At 37.6% G+C, this 12,603-nt stretch overlaps 1 protein-coding gene across 8 annotated transcripts in view; it reads right to left on the bottom strand.

Moving 5' to 3' along the window:
- nav3 (neuron navigator 3) overlaps positions 1–12,603 on the bottom strand; it is a 544,841-nt gene that overhangs the window by 278,250 nt on the left and 253,988 nt on the right. The gene's annotated exons all lie outside the window — the stretch shown is intronic.

The raw sequence follows: 12,603 nt of genomic DNA, 5'->3' as shown, positions 1-12,603 counted from the left end.
CACTTCTCCTCCTCATGCGTCTCACACTTAAACTTCCTCTTTCATCACGCCACCAAAGCCAAACTGACCAATCAGATTGCTTTGAGGGACTGGACACACAGACCTTAGGGTTTTGTTATATAGTAGATATGAAGGTGGTATAAAATAAAAAAAAGACTCAAAATACTGATTATACTGCACAGATCAGAGCATGAAATCATTTTGGACTTTCAGTAAAAGTGGTAGTAGAAGTGGGAAAAAATAGATGCATTCAATGGGGTAAAACAACAACACAGAGTATTTATTTCCCAAAATAAATCAAAAATAACAGAAGTAATTTCCCCCATATCCACTACATAGGTAAGTAGCAAATATCCAGCAGTTACAATTAATACATTTAATATAACCAATGTTTAAGTAACATCTTTAGTGTTTTTGCTTGAAATGGGAAAAACAGTATGTAAGAAATCATCCTGGAAGTGAAAAGTAAAAAGAGGTTATTTGGGACCATAAAAGGCATCTATTTTTAAAAATTATTTATTGCTTTCTATCTACAAAAACCCTTAAGCAGGTGCCGACTGACTCATTTGTTGCCCTTTTCTTCCTTCTGCCCACCATGTGTTTTGGATGCTTTTGGTTTCATAGTTAAATAAAAGAGAAGTCAGACTTCTGCTTCCAGACTCAGTGGCCCTACTTTTGCGGAAATGAAATAATAAATCGACTAGCTTCACTTTATGTAGTGCCTTCTAACAGGAAGATTTAGAGGCTTGCTCAGGGTTGTCCACTCATTTTCACTGACCTGTCAATCTTGTGGCTCACAGTGTAGCACCCTAGTTACCAGGCCATAATACTTACATGTTGTAAAACATCTTTCAACAAATCAGAGATATGAAAGATGATCTTCACAGAAGAAAAAATTTGTACAGAAACAGTATGAAGTAAATTTCCAGCATGATATTCATCTGCATATTTAAAGATATCTAAAACAAATATTGTCTTAGATTGACATTCCCTAGCAAATGGTGGTTAATGGTAGCAGATGCTTCAGCTTGATAGTTCTTCTCTTCATATGCCATATGGTTTTCTCCTGTCTGTGTTTCCAATGTAAGTCACAGGCAGTTTAACTCAAGTAAAACTAGGAAAAAACAGTCATTAATATTCTTTATATGCAAAACAGATATGCAAGTCTGCTCAAGAAATACTGTATGAATATTGATTCATTACTATCACAAAATCATGAAAAATGAATCTTATACATAAAATGTAAGCGGTTATTATTTTCAAGGTACCGCTGTGCGGCTATTAGCTAATTCAAAATGTGTAACAGAAACAGAATATGAATTGATATTTTGTAGATTGATATTAAGTAATATCTAGTTTTCTGTTTGTCATGCATTTATAATATGATACTGAAAAATAACTTATTAAGAGGAAAACCTCTTGAACTTTAAAACAGGCTTAATGGGGTGATAGAAGACTCTTTAAATAAAATGTGATGAATTAATTTAACAATTTATGCTATTTGATATAATTTTGGCACCTGACTAAAACTAATTAATCTCTTTCCATAACCTGCTTTTCATTTTAAAGAAGGGAAGGCAGCAAATAATGTTCTGGCAGTATTGGATGCAACACAGGAAGCTGGTCCTTCATACAGCATATTTAAACAGGACAAGTTTAGGATGATAAGAAGTGTGGCAAATGACAGTCCAACATTTACTTCATTAAGGTCAAAGTATTAGCTAACTTCTAGTGATGAGCAAAACATTTCATATACAGTTTTGTGAAACGGATGCTGAAATTCTTTTTGCATGTGATTCTACAATTGCAAAATGTGAAAGAGACTAAAATTTTTTTTACGTTCTTTTTTTAAGGAGTAGCGGAAGGAATTTTGTTCCCTAAATGTTTGGCAACACCTTGTACTTTTTTGGACCTGTAAAATTTCTCAGAAGATGGGCCCAGATAAATATATAGAGGAGAAAGTGTCTTTTGAAAAGTGTGACATGGCTTATTACAAAGTTTTGGTGTCGCTATTAGATAATTTCATGTTCTGAGTTGTGTTAATGTAGTGGAAGGTGGTCAGATATGCATGTGAGTGATGAGGGAAAAAAGCGGTGGTCCCCTGCTTGAAAAACTGGTTTGTTACAGATAAGTGTGGACAAAACTGAGCTTTGCCACTGCATCCTAACTAAATCAATCAGGTACACACTGGAAAAAAGTTTAAGCTTATAGAGAAAAAGTTGTGTTTTTTATATATAAAATTCAACACTTTGTCAGTGGAGCAAATTTTGCTGGTCAGGAAACACTGTAGTTTTACATCTTTTATGCAAAGCAAAATTATTAAGTCAGTTAGTCACTTTCTAACCCGCTGAGTCATGGGGCCTATCCCAGCTAGCACATGGTACGAAACAAATGCTGACAGAGCACCAGTTTGTTGCAGGGCGAACACACACGAACACACACACATAGCAGACACTAGAGTCAATTCAGGATCCTCATTTCACCAAACCTATATGTATTTGAACTGTTGGAGTAAATCAGAGAACTCAGAAGAATCCCATGCAGACACTGGAAGAACATGCAAACTCAACACAGGGAGGACCCAGGACACGAACCCTGGTGTCTTTACTACGAGGCAGCAGCACTACCACTGCACCACCTGCCGCCCTGACATTATTATGTTTCACTGTGAATTTAGTTTCACGCAAATTGATTACTACTAATAGCTAAACGGTCACCACATTTACCAAATGCTTACTGTGCATCTGCCAAGCTGTCTAGAATACATTTGCATTATCTCCACAAATGGGCAGTATTGTCCATTTCTTAAATGGATATTAAAGATTTGGTAGGTAGGAGACTTACGATTTTCAGCTACCTCAATGATATGTTAACAGAGATTTTCTAAGTGTGTTTGGATTTAAATAACATTGTTTACCAAATAGATTTGATTTTTACGGGGTTCAACTTATTGTGAATTATGATTTAAAAATTGAATTTATGATTAAATTCCATTTTCATTAATTTGCGTGACATGATGTGTTCATCACATGACCATGATCATTGTGCTGATTACATCACAGGATGTGACGAAATAAATACAATGACATTTCCTTTAACTCTTTATCACTCAGTGGATGCAATTTGTTTCACAAAAATCACTATTAGTGGTAATTAGCTTCAGCTTTAGCACTGAATAAACAGCGCAGAATTTGCTTTACCTTGAATTTGGCGAAATCATAGAAATTATCAAGTTTTGAGTGGATTACAACTGTGCCTTGGCCTTTTAAGTGTCCCTGAAGGCTAGGGAAGCGCTTGTCAACTATGATGCACCAGAGCATCAATGAGCATCCTCAAATGAGTGTCTCCTTAGAATTCCAAGAACAAAACTTAAAAGAAGTGGTGAGGCGGCCTTCTGCTGTTATGCACCTAAAATCTGGAATAGCCTGCCAATAGGAATTCGCCAGGCTGATACAGTAGAGCACTTTAAAACACTGCTGAAAACACATTACTTTAACATGGCCTTTTTATAACTTCATTTTAATCATAATTTAACTTAATCCTGATACTCTGTATGTTCAATTCATCATAACAACTATTCATGGTGGCTCTAAAATCGGTACTGACCCCTACTCTCTTTTCTGTTTCTTTTTCCGGTTTCTTTGTGGTGGTGGCCTGCGCCACCTCCACCTACTCAAAGCTTCATGATGCTCCAACAATGATGGACGGATTAAAAGGAAGAAGTCTACGTGACCATCATCATCATCAAGCCCTTCCATGAGAACCCTAAATCCAAAGAGGACTGTTTCATTTATGTTAGGTAGAATGCCCAGAGGGGACTGGGCGGTCTCATGGTCTGGAATCCCTACAGATTTTATTTTTCTCCAGCCGTCTGAGTTTTTGTTTTTTCTGTCCCCCTTGGCCATTGAACCTTACTCTTATTCGATGTTAATGTTGATTTATTTTTTATAATTATGTCTTTCATTTTTCTATTCTTTAATATGTAAAGCACTTTGAGCTACTGTTTGTATGAAAATGTGCTATATAAATAAATGTTGTTGTTGTTGTTGTTGAGAGCCATGTTAACCACTGCACTGCCATGACTGCCTTAGAAAAATTTATAGAATTAAATACCAGGACAAAAACATTTCTTGTAGAGTAGAGTGACCACAGGAGCAGGAAGCATGAACTCACCTCTCTTGAACTGAAAGTAAAATTTTTTTTCCCCATGACGTGCTTGCTCACTCAGTTCTGCTGCTGACTAATAAGCCCGACAGTAAACCACATGGATTCTTCCCTCTTTCCTGTTTGCATCAATTGCACAGCATTCTGGGTAATGCTATTAAAGGCATAGTCTTGTGTAGTACACACAGATCACATACAAGTCCAAACAAAAATGCTTTATCATTAAGACACAAATTCACCAACACATTTCCAAATTTCCTTTTGTGTACACATTTTGTGTTTAAATGTATCTAAAAGCTTTCTGCTAAATTTTAGCATACCTGTAAATCAATCCTTATTGCGTTCATACCAAAAGACAAACTTAATCCAGAATAGCAGCTAAATTGGAATATCACCCACCGCTAAGATCATTGTTATGTAGGAGGATGTCCCATCCACCATTGACTGCTACAGCTCTGTGATGTCATGTTGGCCTCCCAAAGCATCACAGGATGCCAGGAAAAAAAATTAAGATGGGTACTCAGCAAACTTTCAGAAAAATATTCGTCAACCAAGGTCACCAGCATACCCAGCAAATTCTCAGGGAAAGAAGCTCTTGTGAATGTTTCCAATCAACACTAGTCCCGTCTTATATTTTGTTTTTGGTTGCCTGATGCTTTTATCTGCTTTTTCTGAACATTTACCGGTCTCTCACTATGACATTTCACACGTGTTTCCATCTAGTTGTTATTGTTGCACTTTCAATACTCCTCTGAGACAATCTGTCTCATAAGAAATGGAGACACACCAGAGATACTTCTCCTTTTAAAATAGGGTTACTTATAAAGTGAGCCCTCCAACTCTCCCTCTATTAGGCAGAATTATTTACTAGATTTAATATCCATTTCAGGGTGAAACAGAGAAGATGATATACTGCACATCACAAAAGATTCATTTTGATTGTTTATTATTCTGTCAGTTAAGAACCATAACTGACCAGATTGTCTAATTGTACTGTGTATGCTTTTCTTAATCTATAATGAATGGAGGGATCATTTCTGGAACAAGTGAATAAGCCTTGGACTTTGAAGTAGGGCACCACGTTGGAGAAAAATAACCTTTTGATATTTTTAAAGTTTGGCTGGATTTGTTGTTCCTTTTTTGAAGAAAAGGAAGGAAATGAGCAAGTAATTCAAGGCATCTGTTTTTCAGGACTACTGGTACATTTCTCTTTGTTTTCTCTTCAGGGAGCTACACCATAATCAGCAGACTGGTTAATAAACTAGATAATAAATAAGCTTATTTAGATATAAAGGGCATACAGTGGCATATTTCAGAATAACATCATTCCGACTTTGTGATTAAGGTGCATAATTAAAACAAAAACAGACAGCTTCCTCTCTTTTTTCCCAGTGTCCCTTTTCAGTGCTAATCTACTATCTATTAATTACTGACCACCCACAGTTCCTGCTGAGAGGGAATTCTTACTAATGATTGATGACATCAACTGGATGCCTGGAAGGTCATTGGCACACTGAGCAGACAGTCACTGCCACAGCTCCTCTACTTATCTGGACACAATTTTGCAGCACTCAGCTAGCGAACTGTTCCCTGTGGACACTTTTGGAACTGGCTGTCTTCACTTTTGATCTTTCTATATACAGTATTTTACAACCACATTTATACACATACTAATACACTGTTAGATAAAATAAATCTACCAAACAAATACTGTAAACATTCACGGGCATTAAATAAAGACTATTTTGCCAATTCAATTCTTAATTGCACCAAAATACTCTAAAATTAAGGCACTTGTAACCAGAATAGGAATCATCCAATATTTACGTGAGACTTTTCAAATTAGAGTGAATGTCCTGTAAATTACATCCCTAAGATTTCTCATGCTACAAGGGAATGCAAAGATTTCAAGCCTCTTCCAAGTCATGGATGCTGTAGGCCAAATGCTTGTATACAATGAACTATTGAACCAGCATCTTCGTGTTTTGCACATCTTAGCTTACAGGCATCACATTAGCTGTCTAATGTACCAAATACAAGCAGAACATACAAGCAGAACTATTTAATGAATAAAATAAAATGGTTGTATATAAGCACTAGTACTGCCAATGACCATTCACTCTCATCTCCATCCAATTATGCAGCACAAATTAAGCACTAAAATGGTATACATTATTTTCAAACCCAGTTTCGTCATGTGCTGATGATTAAAGCATTTTAGTAATGTTACTGACAAACTATTGTATAAAAGGGAGTTAAAAGAGCAAAGTAACACAACACTACATAACAAAAGGCCTAATAGAAAAGTGTCCCCAGCACAAAGAATGTTTTGGCCAGCTGTTCCTGTCGAGCAAAATTTTGTTTTAACAACTTCTAAAAGCAAACAAAAAAGTCTCCCCAAGATTAGTCACCGATCGTCGGCAATATCTGTTAAGGTATTTTTATACTGTGTTATTTAAAGCAAAGTGCAAAAAATATAACAGGATTTTCTATATTTATTTACAATTGCAGTATAATTAAATACTTAAGGGCCCAGTAGAAAAATACAAATAAAAACTACATTTCAATGGTATGCTTTGGTGTTTTTGTTGGTGAGTAAACTGAGATTGTCATTCAAACCTGCTTTATCAAATTTAGCATTTGTGGGATAGTGAGCTGAAAGCAGGAGCAAAAACTGGATGGGGTGCAACACCAACATTGGAAACACACAAGAACACACACAAACTCACTCACAAAGGAGCAAATTACAGCAGACAATTATTCTAACTTACTGTACATGTTTATTGAAGTGTGGAAGGCAGTACCTGCTGTAAAACCCATGCCCACTTGTAGCTTTTGCTAATGCCAGATAGACACAGACCTGGCCAGGATTCGTATGCAGTGTTCTTGCGCCATGATGGTGCACTGTCTGTTTTTCAAGCAAGTAAAGTACTTCACATTTCACAGCTTCTGAAAGTCTGTTGTGGAAGGTTTGGTTAATAATAGACTTCACATTTGATAACTGAGAAGTGATGTTCTGGGCTCGCTGTAGAAGTTAACTAAACTATTTAAACCATATTTACTAAAAATATGTTAACAAGTGATATACAGTTTATATTTGTTATCTATGAAAAGTGTACCACAACAGAAGAGAAGGTTGGGAAATCCTGCTTGAAGATAATAGAATGCAGCTATTTTTTTGGCAGGCTTAGGGAAATGACTACATTTAACCATATATTAATTTAGAAATTTTAGGCCTGAAGGAAAGAAGGGCAAAATTTATGTTCAACTCTAGGTGTCCTGAATGTAAAGGCACAATAAGATTTACGAATGTTGGACTTGTCCAGTGGGGGTAGTACAAGAGTTATGTTTTAAGATGTGGGGTTCTGTGGATCATACCATGTAAATTTGTGCTTAGGTGAGGTAAGCCTGGGAAACCTTTGTAGGACTGGACAGACTGGCAGTGAGCATAGAATTAAATTAGGAGTTAGGAGACCTAGGTTCGCTTCCCGGGTCCTCCCTGCGTGGAGTTTGCATGTTCTCCCCGTGTCTTCGTGGGTTTTCTCCGGGCACTCCGGTTTCCTCCCACAGTCCAAAAACATGCAGGTTAGGTGGATTGGCAATTCTAAATTGGCCCTAGTGTGTGCTTGGTGTGTGGGTGTGTTTGTGTGTGTCCTGCGGTGGGTTGGCACCCTGCCCGGGATTGGTTCCTGCCTTGTGCCCTGTGTTGGCTGGGATTGGCTCCAGCAGATCCCCGTGACCCTGTGTTCGGATTCAGCGGGTTGGAAAATGGATGGATGGATGACTCTGTGGATGTGGTAAATGATACAAGACTTGGGAAACTAATGATGTGGATTTATGGAATACAGTGGAAATGGCCAAGGATTGAGCACTCTATTAGCACAGGCAGATTAAGATTTGGATTGGATTTATACTATAGATGTGTTATAGGACAGACAGAAGTCTACATTATTGGAAGAATGGCAGAATGGGGAACCAGGCAGTTTGGCAGAGGATTTGACAATTAAGAGAGGGGTGTAGCATAAGCTTTGGGCAGCAAGTGCACCTGTTCCTTTCCACATCTATAGGGCAAGTTATGGGAAGAACGGGGGGACGTGTGGAAGTCACAGACTTAAGTTTTGGAGCACAGTAGAAATGGGAAAGCAGGCATCAGATTGGGCAGAATGGTGGAAAGGGTACAATATATATTAAGCTAGCTTTGTCCTGTGCATCAGGTACTGGACAGGCCAAGATGTGCACTGACACAATGATGAGGACCTTGCGAGCATGTGGGATAGATAGATAGATAGATAGATAGATAGATAGATAGATAGATAGATAGATAGATAGATAGATAGATAGATAGATAGATAGATAGATAGATAGATAGATAGATAGATAGATAGATAGAATATAAAAAGTGCTGCTTTAGTTTGCCCCCCAAAAGCTACACCCCTGCCCAAATGTTTATCACCTGTCACCACTACTGTATAATATGTCCCTATATGTCCATCTCCAGATTTGCTTAATCCAGTTCCCGTTCACAGGTGCAAGAGTCCATCTTGATAAAAACATGCTCATGGCAAGAACCACCCCTAAATACAGGGATACTGTTCAGCACAGCACAATCATGCACACATGCAAACTCACTTACAAAAAAAAAAGCACTAAATAATGGTAGGCCTTTAGAACTAAAGTTGGAACTGAGAACCACCCACAGGTAGTAAATAATATAATACCATTTGACATCCTGACATTTACACAATAAATCACCTAATCTTAAAATGAGTTTCTCAAGGTGAAGCAGACAATCAGCGTCAGTTTCAGTGTTTAAGCATCAGGATTTAAATTCATTCTTCTAACCAGCAGACTATGAAGCTGAACATTTTTTCAGCCTCTAAGGTACCGGAAGAGCTGCTGCCCATTGACTTTCAATCTTCTTCTCTCTATTAAATGGCAATCTATTTTCCGCAATCACCTTGAGTTTTGATGACTCAAAGTTTCATGTTTTCTGAAGGATTCCACTAAAGTTCTACTCATATTTCAGGGTTAACAATGCTTAATATGGAATCCACCTGAACAGCTGCCCTGGACTGTCAAGATAAATATCCTAACACACTAAATTGTTGATTTTCCATAAGAATGTGAATAAGGGGTGAAGTGGGGGGGATGAAGAATTGACATTTTACTTGGATGTGACAGTAAATTCTAGTTTTATGATAAAAAAAAAACACTGGGAAATGTAAAACATATTATTCTCAAAACCCGCTAAGCTCATACTCCCCAACAATTATCAGTTTATTCTTTCATTTGTTAAGTCTGTTTTTATTTTTTATAATTGCTGCACTAGGGATCTCAAAGTGAAGGATTGCTCTTCTACCAGTGAGGTCCTAATTGGGTACCAACTACTTTTTATTTATAGTAAAACAAAATAATTAGATGGCAGCTCCAGTCAGCAATAGCAGAAAATAAGTATCTAAAATCTCATTCCACCAAATATTCATAAATTGGTGGCTCTGATAATTATGGCGAAAGGCATGTGCAAATATATCATACAACAACTTTTAATTGCAAAAACCCTTTAATGGTGCACCACTGCAAACTACATATTGTACTTTCAAGTACAAGTAATTTTCTCAAATGTTAATTCAGTAGTAGGGTTTACACCAACATTTTCTCATTTCCAGAAACATTCTGTGTACTGAGTACCTTGAGAGAGTAATCTCTTCCTTTCTCTGTTACATGATTCTTGAGAAACAATAAGAAGAGTTAATTCCAAACAAAGGTTGTGACAGATAGGGATTGCTGTTGCTCCTTGAACCCTCAGACCAGATGCCGACACCAGATAAAAGTCCCAATAATTTTATTTTTACAATAATAAAATGCAAAGCACCTCCATCTCTACTACACAATAAACAATCAATAATCAAATACAATCCTCCACTCCGAGACGCATTGTCACTCTTCCTCCCAACTCAGCTCAACTCTCTGGGGTTTCCCATAACCCTTTATAGTCCTTGACCTGGAAATTCCTTCTCCTCTTTAACTCAGAAGTACGTCATCTCCTCTGTCCCCGTGAATGGGAAGTACTTCTGGGCTATATGGACGATATAAGTCTCTGAGCCTCCCTGCAGCGTCCCTTGGTGGCCCCCATTGTATCCAGCAGGGCTGTGCATTAAAACTCAAAGGTCCATGAGGCCCTGCTGGAATTCGAGGCACCTCCATGTTGCAGGGAGGGCTCCATCTGGTGGCTTGGGGGTATTGGCCGGGATAAATTGCCGGCCATATATCACAAGGTGTTGGGACCACAACCTGCCTAGGAGAATGATTCCTTAACATTAGTAATGAAGCACTCTTTCTTACAATACCTTGACCATACTAATTCTTCACCAGTGAACAGTGGCCTTCCATTAACATCCTTCCATCTTCTGAGCTCACTTCTGTCTGGCTTTTTCCAGTTTTGGGTAGAAAGTAGGAGAATCCATGGGTGGAACTCTAGTTCTTAGTAGCATTCATACACATACTCACACAAATGTAAATATACTGGTAAATCTAAGGATCTGTATTATTGCTTGGAAGGAAAATTAAAGTTGAAGAAGGAATCTCGAACAACATGCGAAAATCAAGCAAACTCCACATAGAATAATTACATCTACTACCAAACATTGTGAGTCTGCCATAGTACACTCAAATCAATCTAACATAAAACTCAGTTGACAGAGGTGATGCAACCCAAATAACTGGGATAGGATGTTTACTGGCTATATTTATAAAAAAAAGAACCCAGTCCACTATCAGTCAATACTAAAAAGTAAACACAAAAAGGCATTTCCAAGCCAAACACCAACTCTATAACGTCTGAAAAACAAGTATATTCCAGCCAAGTATGCCTGCTTAGTTTAAAGGGACCTGCTCTCAAGCAAATCATCTAAAAAATGTATGCATAATTTGCCAGTTGATTTCTAAACATCATTCTGTATGTCTCATCGTAGTTTCAAGCAAAACTTTCTTTATAATATTGTGGTTTCTTATTCAGCTGTATTTTGCGCATCTTTAACTTGCATGAAATTGTCCTTCCTATAGAAAGCACCTCATGGGTACATAGAAGATATAAATAAAAACAATAAAATCCTAATATACAGTGTGGGCAAATTTACAATCAGATTTGTAGTGAGAGAAAGAGTTGGATATTCTGCAATATATTCTGCAATATACAGTGGTTCACTGGAGAGAGCGGATTCCCCAACGCTCCAGTCACTGGTCCATTCACTGCCTGGAGTCTATTTGTTACCCTGTGTCTGTGAGGTGAATTTTCTCTTTCTATACTCTAGTTTTCTTGTCAGGCATTGTATTAACTGAAGACTCTGAATTATCTCAATGTGAGCGAGTGTTGGGTTGGACTGGTTTTCTATTGAGGGTTGCTGCTTGCCTTGATATTGCTTAAGGATAGGCTAAGGCCCTCAAAGGCTCTGAGAAAAGGATTAAGTGGGCTTAAAAAGAACTGAAAGGGCAGATGAAATATTATGTTTATGACAAATAATTAAACCTGGATGTTTGCATATAAGTTGCCTAACACAACAGGCAACAGATAAATATTAAAGACCAGAGTAATGTAGCACTGTATTAGACCAGAATGGGGGTACACATACTAGTCATTCGTATAACCCCTCTGTTTAATATTGTCATTGTGGCATGGAGTTATACACACATCAAATAGCATTCTTTGGTATATCCCAACAAACATGGCACACCATGGCATCTCCAGTAGGACTGTGGCATCAAATAGTATTCATTCCAGAAGGCTCTACAGATTTTCTTTTATCATGCTCAAGCTAAAGGATTCTGCAAGTCAGAGATATGTCTTAGGCCTTCAAACAAGATGGTAGCTGTGTGTGGTCAGGAATTGCCCAGTTTAAAAATGGCATTAAAAAAAATAGATCTTGGGTAGGTAATGGGACAACCTCACTGTATAGCTATACCATTCAAGAGACAGTAACAGGCAATTGGGGTAGCCAGCTATTGTAAGCAATGATTACATATACTCTGACAACCACTGTTCTGGCAGTGCAATTTTGAAAACATTATATAAAATGTATTGTTTTTAGTACTGTATTCATCTGCAAATCGGTTAGTTGTTTGTTCCAAATCAGAGGTGGAAGCCATCATTCAAGATGTAAGTGACTGAGTAAGTTTCTTGAATCCAACATTAGTTTAGAAACATTTAATGATACTACATTTTATGTGACAGACATCATAATGGATGTTGCCAACTCCAAGTCATCAGCCTACACTCTGAGGGGTTATTCAGTGTTATAGCTCGACATATGAAGGAAGCATTGACATTCAGTAGATGTTACATGGGTCTATTTTTATACCAGTAGTTAATAACATAACATTCTGCAACCTCTGACCCAGTTTGGGGAGCTGAAGAGCAATGTCTGTCCCACCAGGTAGGAAACA

Source organism: Polypterus senegalus, chromosome 8, assembly GCF_016835505.1.
Source record: "Polypterus senegalus isolate Bchr_013 chromosome 8, ASM1683550v1, whole genome shotgun sequence".
Lineage (NCBI taxonomy): Eukaryota > Metazoa > Chordata > Cladistia > Polypteriformes > Polypteridae > Polypterus > Polypterus senegalus.
The sequence above is the reverse complement of the archived record's forward strand: the minus strand, read 5'-3'. Positions and strand labels throughout refer to the sequence as shown.